At 39.5% G+C, this 6,239-nt stretch overlaps 1 long non-coding RNA gene across 7 annotated transcripts; it reads right to left on the bottom strand.

The window, feature by feature from the left end:
- Positions 1 to 499: 499 nt before the first annotated feature.
- LOC129451189 (uncharacterized) lies at positions 500 to 5,553 on the bottom strand. Of its 7 annotated transcripts, XR_012368089.1 has the most exons (7): positions 5,477 to 5,549; positions 5,244 to 5,318; positions 5,000 to 5,162; positions 4,239 to 4,280; positions 1,815 to 2,376; positions 1,568 to 1,725; positions 500 to 968 (listed from the first exon to the last, which is right to left on the bottom strand). It is a non-coding gene; the product is annotated as an uncharacterized lncRNA (long non-coding RNA). The 7 variants fall into 7 exon arrangements; XR_012368084.1 differs by adding an exon at positions 3,487 to 3,715 and having other exon boundaries at positions 5,000 to 5,553; XR_012368088.1 differs by having other exon boundaries at positions 5,244 to 5,546.
- Between the last annotated feature and the right edge of the window lie 686 nt (positions 5,554 to 6,239).

Raw genomic sequence — 6,239 nt, 5'->3', positions numbered from 1 at the left:
TCGTAGACCACCCCAGTTTTTCCGCATTTCTACACCAGGGTCTCAGACGATCATGCTCAGAGACAAGGTACGCTCTTATTATCAATAAGCGTGATGGTACTGACAGTGAAAGCAAGCAGGGTCTTAATGGCCGTTACCCAGCTAGCAAAAATTGCGCGGGCCGAAAGCGGAACGATTAATGCTGGAACACTCGGCCGATCCTCGGCATGAATCTAGGTCCGATTGCTCTGCGAGCGCTCGGTTTTCACGCGCCCCGAAGACACGGCCGAGCACTCAGTTTTAACGCGGCCCGATTGCGGAACCCCGAGTGAGAGGACGTAAGCTCCCCTCCAATCCTGTTCCTTATTTGGGTTTGTTTAATTGATTGATTTTATTGATTGGTTAATACTAAAATTGCTAAGCAACCATTATGCAACATTAACTGAAAATAAAACATACAAGGAAGAACAAGGATTTCACGTTTAATGCATTTTTTATTCACTTGAACACACCTTCTCTCTCTCTCGTACACACAAACAGGTTTCCATGTTTTGTGGGGACATTCCATAGACGTAATGCATTTTATACCATACAAACTGTATATTTTATTCCCCTTACCTACCCCATTCCCTAAACCCAACCATCACAGAAACCCTTCTCCTACTTCACATTTACAAGAAACATCATTTTGTTTGATTTATAAGCTTGTTTCCTCATGGGGACACAAGGTCACAAAAATACTAGTATTCCTATCTTTGTGGGGACACAACGTGATAATTACCAGGTGCACACACACACACAAAATCAGTTCAAATACGAATTTTCCAAAAATCAACATTTTTAAATTTAAAACATTTTAATTCATTGTCTGTCTATTGTCTGGATTCGGCCACCATCCCTGTCATATGCTAGCACCGACCACCTGGTGATGAGGAGCTCTATCTCCTTTTCTGTGTTATCTTTGGTCAGGGCATTCCGGCGGACTGCATCTGAAAAAAAAACAAAGATAGAAGAGGTCAGCATGACCATGTGATGTTACTCATAAAACCACCAAAACTTATTTTGGATGCAGGGCTCTACGCTTACATTTCTTTTTAGTTTAGGAGCACATTCAAAAATTTAGGAGCACATTCTGATCAATGACAAAATAACCTTCCCATTATAAGGAGATATTTGACTATAAAATTTTAACCTTATTAAATTTCAAATTCATAAATTGAGTTAGAATAATAAGAGGCAATCAGGAAGAATAAGTTACCAATCAAATGAAATCAGTAGCAACACAATTCATCTTTGCACTGCAGAGGTGGCATATAACAGAAATGTGGGATTTAGTTATATTTACAGACTGTTTAATGAGGCTCAGAAGTAGCATTAATGCATTTCAATTTATGATAATGTTATGATGTTAATGTTTTAAATAGAGTTTGAGTATAGAAATACAATTATGATCAGTCTTGAAGAAAGAAAAAAAAGACTAACTTTTAAGACTAGTCTTAAAGGTTTATGCAACCAGCCACTGATCGAGTCAGTCGCACTGTAGAGCCCTGGGATGTCACTTCATGCCGTTTCCAGCACTGACACTCACCCAAAACCACACTTTTCAAAGTGAGCCCTTTGAATGCAGGCTTCAGTTGACCCCACTTCAATTGATGAGTCTCGCCACGAAGAGTTTATTGTTTTTTTCAGGACCCACCCCACGGTGTCTTTAAGAGTCTTGTCTCCGACCATTCCAGGAAAAACAGTCTGAAACAAAAAGACATGTACCTTATTAGTTATTTAAGGAATATAGCATGAGTGACTTTTAGGAATGATCTGATTAAACCATAATTTACCTCACCAAATTCTTCTTCTCATCTGGATTATTTAATGTCTCCTACAAACATTGTAGCTCCTCAATAGTTGAAAGTGGGAGCCCAAAATGTGTTGGGTCAGGGGTGAAGTCTGCAACTGCTGCTCTCTAATAAAATCGAGCTGGATGAGGATCTCCTTAGCAATAGGCTTTATGCCCAGCTGCACCACCTCCCGAATTCCAGCCAGCCCCCTGTCTCCCGTCCGCCACCACTGGACAAACCGACAAATCCAGGTGTGTCTGATTATTGTTGTTGTGACTACTAAGCTGAGGCACACCTGGATTAATCAGTTTGTCCAACAATGGCAGACAGGAAACAAGGAGCTGGCTGAAGCCCAGGAAGCAGTGCAGCTGGGCGCAAAGCCTATTGCTGTAGAACACAAGAAAAAGCAGGCATAGCAGATTACTAGCAAAACATTGTACGTAGATATGTCAGAGTAAACCGAGAGAGATCACTTTGTATAATTCCTACCTGTAGGCACAGCCTCCTGAGAAGACCTGTGTTGTGTGTCGTATACTTGTGTGCCATGTAAGGGTGGGGTGTGCTAAAAGAAAAGAAAAATATGTTTTAATCTCATCACATATACCTAATAGGAATAGGCAAAAAAAAGTGAGAAAAAAAAATTAAATGTGGCCAATTCAATATCAATTCTCATCGTTTTTCTGTATTTATTTTCATTACATTATATCTGAAAAGAATTCCTGTTGAAGGAACTGTCAATGTCCCGATTGGGCCAGTGCTGCATGATCATAAAAGTTTACATTTTGCACGCATTTTTAAGCCTTGTCAATTTAAGCATTCAAGCGAAAGAGAACTTGCATGCGCTATGTGAGAAGAGCACACACTGCAAGCGCTTACAGCTGCGCGACAGCGTGCAAATTACGAAATTAATTCTAGTTCTCTCCTTGCAAATTCACACATTTTTTAAAAAAATTCCGGCCTTTGCGAGTAAACAGACGGTTATGAGAAGAAGTAGAAAAATAATGCATTCATTGCCTATCATAATTTGATCCGTGGATTAGTCTTAAAGTGGTAGTAACCTTCACCTGTCTGTGTTTTTAAATGTTAATCAAACTACAAAAGAGGAAGTCACTCCCTGCTTTTCACTGAATAACGATTTGTAACTTTGTGCAGATTAAATAAAGGTTAATCCTAATTAGTGAAGATATGCCGTGTTATTTTACATTTGATTACTTTTTTCAATTTCTGTATCTGAAAAATACTGTTAGACCTACCTGAAATGCACAGATTTCTTCATTTGTATCTTTGTTCTATTGTACTTATATTGCGTTGCTTGCATTTAATTTTTATTAACAACCATTAACTTGTCTTTAATCTATGAAATTGATATTAGTAGTTTTAGCTGTAGTATCAAAAATAGAATTGATAATTGTTAATTTTCACTGGTATTTAAAATATTGGGTGTCATAACCTTATTACAAGAATAAATGGGTAAAAACTACAAAAACTATTTCATTCATTTATTACTTTTTTTGTGGTGGGGCCAGTGAAAATGTAATCATTGAATCGAAAATCGCAATCCAATCAATTTGAGATCTAATGTATCTGAATCGATTTGAGACATCCGAAACAATACCCAGCCCTAATACCAAAGTGATTTTTTTTTCTCCATGGGCTATCTCGCCCTTCTTACTTGAAATCCAGTTTGGCCTGATGTCTGACTTCTGCCAGCTGCTGCATGGGTTGGGGTGTCTGTAGGTGTAGCACTCAGGCTGTTGGTAATGGAGATTGGAGACCACGATGGTGGACTAAGCGCTGTGATGTTCGCTGAAAGGGGAGAAGCCCGTGGACCTACAGAATTTCTATGTGTGGGCACAGCCCCCTCACAAGACCTGTTTTGTGTGCCATGTACGGGTGGTGTGCTAAAAGAAAAGTTGTTTTAATTAGGGCTGGGTATTGGCAAGGGCCTCCCAATACGATACGTGTCACGATACATGGGTCATGATACGATACGTATCACAATACAATCAAAAATGTAAAAAATAGAGCCGTTTTTACATTTTCTGCCATTTTCTCACTCCCTCTAACTTCTGAGACATTGGCCGAATGGCCGTATATGGCAGACAACTGGACAGTGACAACTACAGCAGCGGTGAGGAGGTCGTTTGACGCACACAGAGGGATTTGATGGTTTTTAAAATATCGACAGTAGAGATCGAAATATCGATACACTATCGATACAGCTAACTATCACGGTAGTTAGCTGTATCGATTTTTTTTTGCACAGCCCTAGTTTTAATCTCATCACACATATCAGTCATCAGTCAGATCATCGTCAACAAGCTTACTGTCGTTCTTAATACCTTGCAGAAAATTAGACAACGATTTAACTGCTTTGTGTCTCAGATTAGATTTAAAATAATGCATTTGATCAGCCATTCTTACCTAAGAGCAGTGTTTATTTTAGAACAGCAAAAGCAAGATTACCTGAGGAAAAAAGAAAAAAAGATTAGCATTGTACAAAACCATACATAATGTCTTATTATACTAAACCATTACAATTTCCCTTTTTTAGTCCAAGCCCAACCCAATAACCATTATGACATTACCCAACTACCAGCATAACTGCACAGTGCATAAATTAGGGTCCATCAAGACATGTTTAAGTTTACACACAAATCTATAATTGTGACATTCCATACACTGGTATATATTAATCCGCGAATCACATGCGAGCCGAACCGTGGTTCGGATCAACTGCGATTTGTCACAGCACTACCAGCTAACATTTTGTTCCACTTAATTTTGTTCCAAAGAACACTATGCTTGTAAATATTAGTCACGTAAATTGCATTTAATAAAAATTGCGTTCCATTATTTAACATCCCAGCTAGCTTCGTTCGCGCCATAAAAGTTGGAGCCACTTTCATATTATCCAAAATTTGCACTACTTTTCTCAGACATGATAAATAATTTGATGTTGTCCTAATTAATAATTCTTAAATGAATTATGAATTCTTTATGTTTGTTTCATCTGGAAAAAAGTACATGAACATGTCAAAGGAACATGAACGAATCAATAATAACCAACATGTAATCAGCAACAGTTCGAAATAGAGTTAATATATGATGTGACGGGAACTCGATTGAAACTATGCTTAGCGTGAATGTTGATGCTTTTTAAGGAAACTGAACACAAGACTTACCTCAAGTTTAACGTATGGCGTAGGATCGAAAAGGGAATGGATGATTCAGTCAGGCGTTGAGTTTTATCTCACCCGTTGTACAGACGTTACTCCAGTGATGAGCTGAGCGTGCTGACGCTTTCTGCAGTTACCGTTGAAATCGGCTTCATACTGGCAAAAGGGTCTGAGCCGAGCACCCAGTTTAAAACAGCCGCCAACGTACGGGATTCATCTTAAAATGATTTTTTTATATTTATCAGCTTACCCCGAGGTCATCCAAGATGTATGTGATTTTGTTTCTTCAGTACAACACAAATGTAGAAACTCCAACCGTTTCAGTCTGTATGCATGTGAATAGTAACAAAATCTCAGACAGTAAAAACATGCACATACAAATCCAAATTAAACCCTGCCGCTCGTGACGACACATTGATATCCTAAGAAACGAAACGATCGGTTTGTGCGAGAAGCCGAACAGTATTTATATGATTTTTTTACCTCTAATACAGTACTATGCGTAGTCAAATGAGCCCGTGCACAGCACCTTCTTCTTTAGTTTTAATGGCGGGTTGCGAAGCAACTTCATAGGTGCATACCGCCACCTACGGTCTCGGGTGTCCCTGTATAGCCCTCAAGCCGTGCATCCGATACAGTAGATGGCAGTATGCAACTATGACGTTGCTTCGCAACCCGCCATTAAAACTCAAAAGAAGAAGAAGGCGCCGTATTAGAGGTATAAATTATATAATACAGTTCGGTTTCTCACAGAAACCGATCGTTTCGTGTCTTAGGACATCAACGAGCAGCAGGGTTTAATTTGGATTGTCTGTGCATGTTTTGTTTTTTACTGTCTTTTGTTATGGACAGACTAAAACGGTTGGAGTTAAAAATCTACATTTGTGTTAAAGAAAGTCGCCTACATTGAATGGCATCCATTAAAACCATCCTTGATTTAACATAAGCCGAGTCATTTCCAAAAGTGGTCCAGATCATACAGCCAGAGCTGGGTTACCAGTTACGGTGAACATGAATCGGCCCAGTGCTTACAACCAGAACAAAAATGAATGTGCCAGAGCGAGCTGCGGGGCACAATCGGCTCGGTTAACACACGCCGATGCCGAGTCTGAGCCGCACCTGCCGCAGGGCAGCCGAGCTCGGGCCGATTATACATGCTAGCTGGGTATTTTCTCTTCCTAAGAAAGACGCCAGATTCAGACCATTCATAGTTCCAAGCGTTTTGAATCACGCTCTCTACGGACAA

The sequence above is a fragment of the Misgurnus anguillicaudatus genome, chromosome 25, assembly GCF_027580225.2.
Source record: "Misgurnus anguillicaudatus chromosome 25, ASM2758022v2, whole genome shotgun sequence".
Classification (NCBI taxonomy): Eukaryota; Metazoa; Chordata; class Actinopteri; order Cypriniformes; family Cobitidae; genus Misgurnus; species Misgurnus anguillicaudatus.
The sequence above is the reverse complement of the archived record's forward strand: the minus strand, read 5'-3'. Positions and strand labels throughout refer to the sequence as shown.